This window comes from Diabrotica virgifera, chromosome 1 (genome assembly GCF_917563875.1).
Source record: "Diabrotica virgifera virgifera chromosome 1, PGI_DIABVI_V3a".
Lineage (NCBI taxonomy): Eukaryota > Metazoa > Arthropoda > Insecta > Coleoptera > Chrysomelidae > Diabrotica > Diabrotica virgifera.
This window is the reverse complement of record NC_065443.1, coordinates 123,158,604-123,173,514: the sequence shown is the minus strand read 5'-3', so window position 1 is coordinate 123,173,514 and position 14,911 is coordinate 123,158,604. Positions and strand designations below refer to the sequence as shown.

General features: G+C 34.1%; 2 long non-coding RNA genes across 2 annotated transcripts; both read right to left on the bottom strand.

Moving 5' to 3' along the window:
• Positions 1-688: 688 nt before the first annotated feature.
• LOC126880310 (uncharacterized) lies at positions 689-7,978 on the bottom strand. Its single transcript, XR_007696554.1, has 2 exons — positions 7,613-7,978; positions 689-1,014 (listed from the first exon to the last, which is right to left on the bottom strand). It is a non-coding gene; the product is annotated as an uncharacterized LOC126880310 (long non-coding RNA).
• A 4,612-nt stretch (positions 7,979-12,590) lies between these two features.
• Positions 12,591-14,911, bottom strand: LOC126880314 (uncharacterized). The gene is made up of 2 exons (XR_007696555.1): positions 14,410-14,911; positions 12,591-12,851 (listed from the first exon to the last, which is right to left on the bottom strand). It is a non-coding gene; the product is annotated as an uncharacterized LOC126880314 (long non-coding RNA).

Genomic DNA, 14,911 nt, shown 5'->3' with positions numbered 1-14,911 from the left:
TTAAATTGATTCGATTGTATGAACATAAATCCCTCTTATATTGTCAAACAAACCATACAAATGAAATTTGAGAGTTGTACTATGAATTTTTATTTTTTTTAATGTTCTGTTAACCGTCTTTTCGATTATCCGTCATACCCTTGGTCCGGTGCCCTGACAGATAATCGAGGTTCTACTGTAATAATATTAATGTCCGACTGGTATATTATTTGACAAATAATGACATGATTTTGAAGTCAGTTTGATAAATAATGACATGATTTCGAAGTCAGTTAAGTATGACATAATGCCCTAGGCTCTAGGGCATTATTTTGAAAAATTACGCCCTAGGGTATTAAATTTAAATAACTAGTTAAATACTGTCAAGTTGACAAATAACAACCCAAGTAAAACTATGGTTACCACAATTACGTTACAACTATTGCTGGTAAATGTACTTATTTGAAAACTAATTAATTCAAAATTCCTTCAATTTTTTGCCTATAAAGAATAATTTAGTCGGACATTAAATGTTGAAGGCACCACAGGTATTAACGATAATATCGCTTTCAGTCAACTTATATCCCTCAGGCCAAAGGCCCTCGGTATATACACCATTGACCTCAAGTGTTATTATCCTTATAATACCTTTGGTACCTTAACTATAATCTCACAATCAGCCCATAGAAGGTGTCAAACAAATAAAATATTTGGGAATCATACTTGATAATTTATTAACAATTAAACGATTACTTTATTGATTACAGTAAATTTATTTAATGGAAATTAAGGTAATAATAATAATAATGTTTATTCAAAAATAATCAAATATAAAATCTTCCTGAGACTAAAAACATATTTAAGTGTATAATTAATAAGAATTAACATAGGAAGCCACAAGGAAATAAATCTGCACGTAGCTATAGCCCAAAGTAACTCCTGTTATTTATCCAAATCTTTACTAGTCAAACACATTTGTTTTGAAATTCCAGCAGTTTCTTCTTTTTATACCTTTTAAATATCTGGTGGTTGTTCCTAAAACAAAGACATAAATAAAAATTCTACATTGTGTACCATAAAAAAATCATAAAAATGTGGAAAGTATCACAAGAATAAAGAAAAGTCCCAGATATAAAATTCACTATTAAAATAAAAATAGTAAATAATTATTTATATCTGATACTTTTCTTATTGGAACTTCTTTCTGGTAACATCCTTAATCTCTGACTTTTACAATTTATAAGACAAGAGATGATGAATAAAGAAAGGGAAAAGGACTCTGCAGTATACAGTTACATTCTGCTTTCATTAATCTAGAAAAAAGATCAGAAAGATAATTCAAAGTCCGAAATTGTAAAAGTCAAAAAGAGATTAAGGATGTACCAGAAAGGGGTTCCAATAAGAAAAGTTTCAGATTTAAATAATTATTTACTACTTTAATAGTGAATTTTGTATCTGGGACTTTTCTCTTTTCTTTAAGAGATATCGCTGAAGCATCCTAATAGTAGATAACTATTTTTGAAATTCCACTTAAATAGACATTTTGATTTCGTTTTGATTCAGAGGTGTGCAGGCAGCTCCACTGGGGACGCCGTAAGGCAGAAACAACTGTCTGGAGATTGTGTATCGCCTAGGTCCGTGAACTTAGCCCGAAAAAGTCGGGAAAAAAAATGCGATTGATGCCATTCGTTTGTCCATTGATTGTCCACCATTTTATTTCGTTAGTCCACCCATCAATTCTTTTTTATAAACAAAAATTTTTTTTCGGGCTAACTTCACAAATCCACAAATTTTCGAAAATTTAAAAAAACTCTTGCTATATTGTTTGTCCATCGTTTGTCCATGTTTGTCCACCACATAATTTTTTTTGTCCACCCTCTGAAACAACCCCCTGTTAATTGTAATTATTTTTTTATTTCTTAATTCGGGCTAACTTCACGTTCTCTTAAATGGCCATTTAAACGTTAATTCGGGTGCAGAATCACAACTACCCGTTTGTCCACCCCTTTGCAGCGTTTGTCCTGCCCGTTAAAGTGCGAAACAACCCCCTCGTTAATTGTAATTATTTTTTTTAATTCTTAATTCGGGCTAACTTCAAGTTCTCTTAAATATGTATTTAAACGTTAATTCGGGTGCAGAATCACAACTACCCGTTTGTCCACTCCTTCGCAGCGTTTGTCCAACCCCTTAAAGTGCGAAAAAACCCCCTCGTCAATTGTAATTATTTTTTTATTTCTTTATTCGGGCTAACTTCACGTTCTCTTAAATGGGCATTTAAACGTTAATTCGGGTGCAGAATCACAACTAAGCGTTTGTTCACCCCTTTGCAGCGTTTGTCCAACCCCTTAAAGTGCGAAACAACCCCCCTGTTAATTGTAATTATTTTTTTTATTTCTTAATTCCGGCTAACTTCACGTCCATTTAAACGTGTATTTTAAAGTTAATTCGGGTCAAGAATCACAACTACCCGTTTGTCCACTTCATCGCAGCGTTTGTCCAGCCGCTTAAAGTGCGAAACAACCCCCTAGTTAATTGTAATTATTTTTTTATTTCTTTATTCGGGCTAACTTCACGTTCTCTTAAATGGACATTTAAACGCTAATTCGGGTGCAGAATCACAACTGCCCGTTTGTCCACCCTTTCGCAGCGTTTGTCCAACCACTTAAAGTGCGAAACAACCCCCTCGTTAATTGTAATTATTTTTTTATTTCTTTATTCGGGCTAGCTTCACGTTCTCTTAAATGGGCATTTAAACGTTAATTCGGATGCAGAATCACAACTGCCCGTTTGTCCACCCTTTCGCAGCGTTTGTCCAACCACTTAAAGTGCGAAACAACCCCCCTGTTAATTGTAATTATTTTTTTATTTCTTAATTCGGGCTAGGTTCACGTTCCCTTAAATGGGCATTTAAACGTTAATTCGGGTGAAGAATCACAACTACCCGTTTGTCTACTTCATCGCAGCGTTTGTCCAGCCCCTTAAAGTGCGAAACAACCCCCTAGTTAATTGTAATTATTTTTTTATTTCTTTATTCGGGCTAACTTCACGTTCTCTTAAATGGGCATTTAAACGCTAATTCGGGTGCAGAATCACAACTGCCCGTTTGTCCACCCTTTCGCAGCGTTTGTCCAACCACTTAAAGTGCGAAACAACCCCCTCGTTAATTGTAATTATTTTTTTATTTCTTTATTCGGGCTAGCTTTACGTTCTCTTAAATGTGCATTTAAACGTTAATTCGGATGCAGAATCACAACTGCCCGTTTGTCCACCCTTTCGCAGCGTTTGTCCAACCACTTAAAGTGCGAAACAACCCCCCTGTTAATTGTAATTATTTTTTTATTTCTTAATTCGGGCTAGGTTCACGTTCCCCTAAATGGGCATTTAAACGTTAATTCGGGTGCAGAATCACAACTGCCCGTTTGTCCACCCTTTTGCAGCGTTTGTCCAACCACTTAAAGTGCGAAACAACCCCCCTGTTAATTGTAATTATTTTTTTATTTCTTAATTCGGGCTAGGTTCACGTTCCCCTAAATGGGCATTTAAACGTTAATTCGGGTGCAGAATCACAACTACCCGTTTTTCCACCCCTTCGCAGCGTTTGTCCAGCCCCTCAAAGTGCGAAACAACCCCCTAGTTAATTGTAATTATTTTTTTATTTCTTTATTCGGGCTAACTTCACGTTCTCTTAAATGGGCATTTAAACGTTAATTCGGGTGCAGAATCACAACTGCCCGTTTGTCCACCCCTTCGCAGCGTTTGTTCAGCCCCTCAAAGTGCGAAACAACCCCCTAGTTAATTGTAATTATTTTTTTATTTCTTTATTCGGGCTAACTTCACGTTCTCTTAAATGGGCATTTAAACGTTAATTCGGGTGCAGAATCACAACTGCCCGTTTGTCCACCCTTTCGCAGCGTTTGTCCAACCACTTAAAGTGCGTAACAACCCCCTCGTTAATTGTAATTATTTTTTCATTTCTTTATTCGGGCTAACTTCACGTTCTCTTAAATGGGCATTTAAACGTTAATTCGGGTGCAGAATCACAACTGCCCGTTTGTCCACCCTTTCGCAGCGTTTGTCCAACCACTTAAAGTGCGTAACAACCCCCTCGTTAATTGTAATTATTTTTTCATTTCTTTATTCGGGCTAACTTCACGTTCTCTTAAATGGGCATTCAAACGTTAATTCGGGTGCGGAATCACAACTGCCCGTTTGTCCACCCTTTCGCAGCGTTTGTCCAACCACTTAAAGTGCGAAACAACCCCCCTGTTAATTGTAATTATTTTTTTATTTCTTATTCCGGGCTAGCTTCGCGTTCTCTTAAATGGGCATTTAAACGTTAATTCTGGTGCAGAATCACAACTACCCGTTTGTCCACCCCTTCGCAGCGTTTGTCCAACTCCTTAAAGTGCGAAACAACCCCCCTGTTAATTGTAATTATTTTTTTATTTCTTAATTCGGGCTAACTTCACGTTCCCTTAAATGGGCATTTAAAAGCTGGCCCGAATTAAGAAATAAAAAAATAATTACAACTAACAGGGGGGTTGTTTCGCACTTTAAGGGGTTGGACAAACGCTGCGAAGGGGTGGACAAACGGGTAGTTGTGGTTCTGCACCCGAATTAACGTTTAAATGCCCATTTAAGGGAACGTGGAGCTAGCCCGAATTAAGAAATAAAAAAATAATTACAATTAACAGGGGGGTTGTTTCGCACTTTAAGGGGCTGGACAAACGCTGCGAAGGGGCGGACAAACGGGTAGTTGTGATTCTTCACCCGAATTAACTTTAAAATACACGTTTAAACGGACGTGAAGTTAGCCTGAATTAAGAAATAAAAAAATAATTACAATTAACAGGGGGGTTGTTTCGCACTTTAAGGGGTTGGACAAACGCTGTAAAGGGGTCGACAAACGCTTAGTTGTGATTCTGCACCCGAATTAACGTTTAAATGCCCATTTAAGAGAACGTGAAGTTAGCCCGAATAAAGAAATAAAAAAATAATTACAATTGACGAGGGGGTTGTTTCGCACTTTAAGGGGTTGGACAAACGCTGCGAAGGAGTGGACAAACGGGTAGTTGTATTCTGCACCCGAATTAACGTTTAAATACCTATTTAAGAGAACTTGAAGTTAGCCCGAATTAAGAATTAAAAAAATAATTACAATTAACGAGTGGGTTGTTTCGCACTTTAAGGGGCTGGACAAACGGGTAGTTGTGATTCTTCACCCGATTTAACTTTAAAATACACGTTTAAACGGACGTGAAGTTAGCCTGAATTAAGAAATAAAAAAATAATTACAATTAACAGGGGGGTTGTTTCGCACTTTAAGGGGTTGGACAAACGCTGCAAAGGGGTCGACAAACGCTTAGTTGTGATTCTGCACCCGAATTAACGTTTAAATGCCCATTTAAGAGAACGTGAAGTTAGCCCGAATAAAGAAATAAAAAAATAATTACAATTGACGAGGGGGTTGTTTCGCACTTTAAGGGGTTGGACAAACGCTGCGAAGGGGTGGACAAACGGGTAGTTGTGATTCTTCACCCGATTTAACTTTAAAATACACATTTAAACGGACGTGAAGTTAGCCCGAATTAAGAAATAAAAAAATAAGTACAATTAACAGGGGGGTTGTTTCGCACTTTAAGGGGTTGGACAAATGCTGCAAAGGGGTGGACAAACGCTTAGTTGTGATTCTGCACCTGAATTAACGTTTAAATGCCCATTTAAGAGAACGTGAAGTTAGCCCGAATTAAGAAATAAAAAAATAATTACAATTAATAGGGGGTTGTTTCAGAGGGTGGACAAAAAAATTATGTGGTGGACAAACATGGACAAACGATGGACAAACAATATAGCAAGAGTTTTTTTAAATTTTCGAAAATTTGTGGATTTGTGAAGTTAGCCCGAAAAAAAATTTTTGTTTATAAAAAAGAATTGATGGGTGGACTAACGAAATAAAATGGTGGACAAACGTGGACAATCAATGGACAAACGAATGGCATCAATCGCATTTTTTTTCCCGACTTTTTCGGGCTAACTTCACGGAGCTGTATCGCCTCTGGATTGAAAGGAAACATAAACTGTCTCTTCACTATCACAAGAGTATTTTAATATTTTTATTGAATAAAAGTAGTCAAAAAAAAAGGACTAGTTGGTGGAGCGAAGAGATAAAAATAGCTGTGAAAGAAAAGAAAGTACCATGGAGAGCTTATCTAGAAAATAACAGTTAATAAGCAAGGAAGCTTGTGAAAGAAAAAGTTAAAAAAGCTAAATTGGAACAGTGGGAGAGATTTGGAGAAAAGATGGAGCAAGACAGTAGTAGGACAAACCAAAAATTGTTTTATTAAGGTCTGAAAAAATGAGAAGTAAATCAGGTAGTACTGTCGTGCAAATAAAAAAAAAATAAAATGGAGAAACACTTACCCAACCACAAGATATAGTTAATAGATGGAGTAAATATTCCAAAGAGTTGAGTAATGAAATAACAATGGAAGAATTAACGGAAGCCATTGCAAAAATGAAAAATGGTAAAGTGGCAGGAATAGATAATATCAAAACACGATTGTTGAAATATATGGGGGAATCTGCATTACACTACTTACACAAATTACTGATAACAATTTGGAAACAGAAACGCATCCCAGAAGATTGGGCAACAGCAGTAATGGCTCTTCTGGTAAAGAAGGGAGGTAAAAAAGTAATGTTCAAATTATCGAGGTATTTTCATGCTAAGTGTACTGGCTAAGATTTATGAATGAACACTGGAGATGAGACTGAGAAAGAAAGTGGAACATCAACTAGACGATGCACAAAAAGGTTTCTGACCGGGCACAGTGTCCAAGATCATATCTTTACTATAAGACAATGGAAAAAGCCTTTGACAAGGTACCCGGACATCACATTTGGAAAGGGCTTGAACTGTTCGATGTTGGAGGAGAACTAATTGATGCAAGTAAAATTTATGTACTGGAACATTGTGCGAGCATTAAACTGTGAATCAAACAAATTTGCTAATACACAAGGAGTAAGGCAAGGTGGAGTTTTAAGCTCACTGCTATTCATTATATTATATATATGAATGAACCAATAAAAAAAATGCAGTAGAGTCCCGAAAATTAGATTTAGGTTACCATTGATTAAAAAGTATAACTCTGAGTAAATGTGTATCTGCAGATGACATTGCATTGATACCAAGTTCAGAGAAATATTTACAAAGCAACCTAAATTTATAGACGAGAGAACTTGCAGAAAAAGGAATGAAAATAAAATTAGCAAAGACTAAAACCTTACTTATTTCCAAGACACCGAGAGAAATCCATATAAACCTAGACGGAAATTTAGTAGAACATATGAATGATTTTGAATATTTATAAACTATAATAGACAAAAAATGCAAAAAAAATGAACAACAGAATTGCTAAAACATCACGATTATATCACTCCCTCACTACAGGTTTCATTAGCAAAAGAGAAATTAATGAGAAGACAAAAGGGACAGTATATTATATACCTCCCTTCTCTGCTTCATGGAAGTGAAACATGGCTGGCTTTCCTAATAATTAAGCTTGAATTATCACATTTTTATTATTATTGTAGACATTTAAAATCCTTATTAATTGAATTACATTAAACTTACCACTTATAAAATGTTTACTTTTCATATTTTAATTTTAGTTCCCTTATATCTGTTCTTCTTGTGGCTTTTATCCATTGTCCCCGGCTTTGTTTGGATAATTCATTTAAATGTATTGCATGGGGAGCCTTGGGAACAGTACAAAATAAGACTTTTCCCTGTCTGCCCTACTCCCACAATTTACAACAATAAAAGTTACATGTATAAGCTTCCCAAGAAAGAAAAACTGATAACTGCTATGGACTAATTCAGTTCTGTAGGCGATAAACTACTTTATATTTGATTTGCTATCACAATTTCGCTGCACAATCGACAATAAAAACAAACAGGATATTCTTTACAAATGTAAATATTAGGATTAGGTTATGTTATGTTATGTGCCCCCCATAGATATATAATACTCTAGATTGCGCCTTACGATCTTAAAATGGGTGACGGTTGCGACAGAGATAAATGAGCCTATTTGGTCGGTAGTCTCTTTCTAATTCAAGGGGAGTATCGACGACGTCACTATCCTACTCTGTCGTCGAGTATTTTAGATGATTTGACAGTTCGACCGGATGGCGACGAGAACTGGTCGTTTGTCTTCGGACGTGGATAATCCTGGTTCGAATCCCATACCAATCTTTACTTTTTTTATTTTTTATTTAATCAATATTGCGTTTATTAGATATTATTACATCTCTAAAGTAAATCTATGCAAAGAAATATATAACAAATAAGAAAAACTGTGTAGATACCTATAGATTTTTAAAAATATAAAAGCCAATGTTATTTTTTTAATAAGTTAATTGTAGAATAGTATAAAGTAATTGTTAAAAATATTCGTAAAAAATTACCAATAATTAATATCAACATAATGTACCATCGATTTATTAATTGAATCGGTCATTTCAAAAACAACATGAGTCACATATTCCTAATTTTACAGAAGAGCAAAGAAAACTAACTATATAGTCGAAAGATGGATGAAATGAATGACATCAAAATTCAGAGTTATATTGTAGTTTTGTTCCTAATGTTTTTACTGGACTGGTGTCGTTTTTGCACACAACATTTATCTTAAAGGAGTCTATTCCTCTCAAAAAGTTAGTTTCTGAAAATTGTGGACTTTTTTGAAATGACCGATTCAATTATAAGTAATTAGACATTATTTTTATTTATGAAACTATTGTTACAATTTTTTAAAAAAGTAGAAGCAAAACAAACATTCACATCATTCGAATAATGACGAATTTATATCTATTAATAACGAATGACTTTTATTTTACTATGCAGTTCACAAATTATGTATTCCAATATTAACTTACTATACATACATTTATTATCTGCTAGATTTACTTAGGTCCATTTTTCAGATGTAAAAATATCTAATAAACGCAATATTGATTAAATAAAAATAAAAAAAGTAAAGTTGGGTATGGGATTCGAACCACGATTATCCACGTCCGAAGACCAAAGACCATTTCCCGTCACCACCCGCTCCAACTGTCAACACATATTACTCGATAAAGTGGGATATTCACGTCGTCGATATTCCCCTTAAATTAAAAAGAGACTACCGACCAAATAGGCTCATTTATCTCTGTCGCAACCGTCACCCATTTTAAGATCGCAGGGCGCAATCTAGAGTATTATATATCTATGGTGCCCCCAGTTAGGCCATATTCGGAAGTTCCTTGTTCCTTTGCTTGATTGGCACACCGATAATTTTCGTTTAATACTGTCCGCTGTCATGCGCCGCTGTCACATCCGCTGTCATTTTACACTCAAATGTCCATAGAATTTCTTACACTTACACTCAAAAGTGTAACACTAAAAAACAAAGGAACAGACCTTTTTATTACTGATAATTTGTATAAGCAAAATTATTGTACTGCACTGCACCTACAGTGACTCACAGCCTCAATTCTGAAATGATACAGTCGCTACTCAATAAAACTGTAGCTTTTGTCAGTGACTCAATATTAGAAAAAAATTACATACTGAAAGTAAGTTACTACTAAAATAGCATAAGCTATGTTTTGGGTTTCAGTTTCAGATATACCATACTTAAATTAATAACAATAATCCTTTAATTATTTTGTGTATGATTTTGATATCAGCTAAAATTAATAAAGAAGACAAAACTCCTTGTTGCTTATTTCTTTGGCTGATATATTTATTTCTTGCAGTTCAGCTATGTCGATAAGAAATATATGCAGTTCAGCTACGTCGATAAGAAATATATATCAGCTAAAATTAATAAAGAAAACAAAACTCCTTGTTGCTTATTTCTTTGGCTGATATATTTATTTCTTGCAGTTCAGCTATGTTGATTATTATTTTGTAATATCCGTCTAATTGTTTCAGGGTTACATCTTTTTCCAAACTGTCTTTCCACCTCATCTCTCAATTTTGGTGCACTTTTTTGGGATTATTTGCTATATCTCTGACAATACATCTTATTGTTCGTCCGCTATAACTTTTCCCATGCGTCACGATTCATTTTCAAGCAAATTAAGTCAAAACATTAGGTGAAACGAATGTGTATATACATTTTGTATACTGTATATTATATACTACACACATCGGCGTACGTTTCACTTTATGTTTTGACTTAATTTGTTTGAAAATGAATCGTGACACATGGGAAAAGTTGTAGCGGATCAACTATAGCTATTAGGACTTTGGAGACGGCTGCTCTGAAAAGTTCGTTTGATGTACATCCGTACAGCGTATAGCATCTCCCTATGCTTCATTTTCCTTGAATCTTTCCCTGCATACTGAGTTGGAGCAAATTGTTTTGGCCCATACATGGCAACATTTTTCATACGAATTTCTAGTTACATACAACCTATCTTTTCATGTCGTAAGGTCAAACCCAGTTATACCAGGAAATTGATTATTCTCTACATATAAAAACTTCTGTGTCTGTCTGTGTCTGTGTGAAAGTGTGTCCTTTTAGGTGACACAACAGATCGAACACAACAAGCCATGTGTATTTTTTTCGGTACACAGTGTTGAGGACATGCAGTGTGTATCTAAAAGAATACACTGGCGCTGGGAGTGTTAATTATTGCATATTTGAAACCCAAAACATAGCTTATGCTATTTTAGAAGACTCATACTAACTTACCTACTTTAAGTATGTAAGTTTTTTCTAATAAATATTGAGCCACTGACACAAGCTAGCTTTATTGAGTAGCGACTGCATCATTTAAGCAGTGAGCCCATGTATATGTTTATCAATCGTGGCCTAGCTACACATTAAAATTGTTTCGTTGATCATTCCCTGCTTTGCTTTCTTCAGCGTGCACACTGATTTTTGTACAGCAGCTTTTGTAGCCAATAGTTACTCTTGTTTGTTTTCTAGATTTTTCCTAATCAGGACTTGATTTCTTTTTGGTTAGTTACTGTCTCCCTTCTACAATAGAGAGTTTGGGGCTTATTCGTTAAAGTGTTGGAATGCTTGTGGGTTTTGATACATGTACATACTACCACAACTCTCAATACAAAATTTGATCAAACTAAACTGATAGTGTGACCACTAGATTTTTATAATTTGAACAAACTGCAGTTGTGGCGTCACTTCCTGAGTTTGCTCAAACTGTTTGATCAAATTATTTGATAGTGAAACCATGACTTTAAGGATTTAAGTAACATCAATTTAATTTGCAATAAAAAAGATCATGAAGATTTGACGATGCTTGTAAATACATACACCCGATTTAGATAATTTAAGTGACAGAAATTTTTAAATTGTCTTGTCAAATATACCTACATGCAACAAAAATTTAATCAAAATTTTCATAAAAAAAATTGAACTGTTTTAAAAGTTTCAATATGTAAAAACGAACCACAGAAACGGTTTTTCTCCACAAAGAAACAAAAATCGTAGCAACATATTAATAAGTGATACATACGTTTAAAAATCCAAATGTAAATGAAATATGAAATTTCAGACATTTTAAAAGGACACAAGACACACGAAAATGCCGAAGAAAATCATAATTATATAATATAACATATAATTTCCCCTAAATTACTATTCCCCATATCCAGTATATTTACTTTTATGTAAATTATCTGTTTTTAATTTTCATGCATTTATAATTTAATTTATAAGATCTATTCTAGTGCTGCTGTGTTTGTATTGAACAACTGAAATAAATTAAAATAATATTATTACTATACAATAATTGTTTATATTTTTTAAGAGATAAAAGAAATATTTTATGAGACTAGGTACAGTCTAGAAAGCAGACTAGTAGAAACGAATAAATAGTGTTTTTTTAATCAATACTGTTATTCAATATTGATTTTCTACCACTTTTATTTCTATCACAAAAATTGTCAATTGTAAGATAAACAAGAAATATTTATCCATTATCTTCGGTCAGCAGACTTGTTTTCTTGAAACGACACTTTAGCATACAATATTGGTATTTAAATATCCCGCTCTGTCATTCTTAATCATTTGACCAATACGAACACAGATATCACGTGGGTAGTTCTAACCAATAAAATCTTGGAATTCATAGCGGTTATTAACAAGGTTAATAGATTAGGGCGTAGGTTGTCTCATAACTGTAGACCAATCAAAGGCTGGCTTTTTAAAGGCGGGAATACGTCATCCGTACGACAATTTTAAAATTGTCATAAGAGTCAATGCTAATAAAAGGTTCAAAAACTTAGGTTTTGCAATATATTTTGAGATTTTCTTGGGTATAGGTATATTTAAGTGGTTCTTATATTGGTAATTATATCAATTTTTCCCTTAAAAATCAATAGTCTGCTAACAAAAAACTAGAATTCATTTAACACTTATTATGTGTGTTTTAAATGGAGAAAACAATTTAATTAGCACAAAAATCCAAAAAAATAGAAGAAAAAGTTTAAAATCAAAAATACTAATATGTAGGTACTTACTTATTATGTTTTTCGTGGAATGTGCAGCACTTTTATCATTTTTGGTGGTATGCAACAACAAAAGAACGAATAATATAAATAATTTATTATTAGGTTAAAATATAAAAAAGACGTAACATAATATTAACATATTCAGACACGAGGAAATGTTTGCTACCTATTTTCTTATGTTTAGAGGCCCATTTATCTTGTAACATTTTATTATCCATTATTGTTTGATAATTTAAGGTATTTGGGAAATGTCCAAAAACATTATTTTGTTTCCATCTGGTTCAGGAATTTTGGAGTTGCTTTTACATATAGCTATGCTACAAATGTTACCACCACTCATCTAAAAAATGTTTTATTATTATAACATTCAAAACTACATATTATTATGTGTAATATTATAATCATAGATTTATAATACTCTAGATTGCGCCTTACGATCTTAAAATGGGTGACGGTTGCGACAGAGATAAATGAGCCTATTTGGTCGGTAGTCTCTTTCTAATTCAAGGGGAGTATCGACGACGTCACTATCCTACTCGGTCGTCGAGTATTTTAGATGGTTTGACAGTTCGAGCGGATGGCGACGAGAACTGGTCGTTTGTCTTCGGACGTGGATAATCCTGGTTCGAATCCCATACCAATCTTTACTTTTTTTATTTTTAATTTAATCAATATTGCGTTTATTAGATATTATTACATCTCTACAATAAATCTATGCAAAGAAATATATAACAAATAAGAAAAACTGTGTAGGTACCTATAGATTTTTAAAACTATAAAAGCCAATGTTATTTTTTTAATAAGTTAATGGTAGAATAGTACCTATAAAGTAATTAAAAATATTCGTAAAAGATTACCAATAATTAATATCAACATAATGTAATACCATCGATTTATTAATTGAATCGGTCATTTCAAAAACAACACGAGTCACATATTCCTAATTTTACAGAAGAGCAAAGAAAACTTAACTATATAGTCGAAAGATGGATGAAATGGATGACATCAAAATTCAGAGTTATATTGTAGTTTTGTTCCTAATGTTTTTACTGGACTGGTGTCTTTTTTGCACACAACGTTTATCTTAAAGGAGTCTATTCCTCTCAAAAAGTTATATTATTAGTTTCTCAAAATTGTGGACTTTGCTGTTTTTGAAATGACCGATTCAATTATAAGTAATTAGACATTATTTTTATTTATGAAACTATCGTTACAATTTTTTAAAAAAGTAGAAGATTGAGAGCCCCTATAGCGCATCAGAGTGCTATCGGGGGGTAAGTGGATGGTCTGGAGCATTGAAGCGGGGTGGAGTGATTCCTGCTTACGGGAGTTAATCCTCCTCGCCCCAATGAATTGTATCACCCGAATGTCATTCTCTAGGGGTGAGCAAGTCTCTCAGGCTGGGTTAAATCACTATGCTTGCTTGCTTGCAAAACAAATAATATTCATATCATTCGAATGAGGACGAATTTATATAAATAACGAATGACTTTTATTTTACTATGCAGTTCACAAATATGTATTCCAATATTAACTTACTATACATAGGTACATTTATTATCTGCTAGATTTACTTGGGTCCATTTTTCAGATGTAAAAATATCTAATAAACGCAATATTGAGTAAATAAAAATAAAAAAGGTAAAGTTGGTATGGGATTCGAACCACGATTACCACGTCCGAAGACCAAAGACCATTTCTCGTCACCACCCGCTCCAACTGTCAACACATATTACTCGATAAAGTGGGATAGTCACGTCGTCGACATTCCCCTTAAATTAAAAAGAGACTACCGACCAAATAGGCTCATTTATCTCTGTCGCAACCGTCACCCATTTTAAGATCGGAGGACGCAATCTAGAGTATTATATATCTATGATTATAATTGTTAAACTAACCTTACACGGTTACGAAAACACACTTCACAAGTCATTACTGCCTTTGTATAGGACCCAAATAAGTAATTATAGTAATATAGTCCTTATATGTTTAAAAACTCAACAAATATTAAACAAATAAACGATATTATAAGAAAATTCCACAAAAATATGCGGAAATATAACCACATACAACTGTCAAACTTGACTTTGTCGTACGAGTGACGTAGGCATTCCCCTCCCTCTCGCTTCCGCCCACATAGTTATGAGATAACCTAACCCCTATCTATGAACCTTGGGTTATTAACGCTTCGTACCAAGGTTCATAGATAGGGGTTAATCGCCCTAATCTATTAACCTTGGCTTCGTACGGTCAACCGGGAGAGGAGTGTCTACTGTCCGCCCTAGACGTGTACACTACACCACACTCCTCCCCACTAATCTTACAGCTTACCTATCTTTACAAATCTAACATTTGTCTAGGTTTTGGTACCCTAGAACTACGTCTTATGACAAGTGGTTT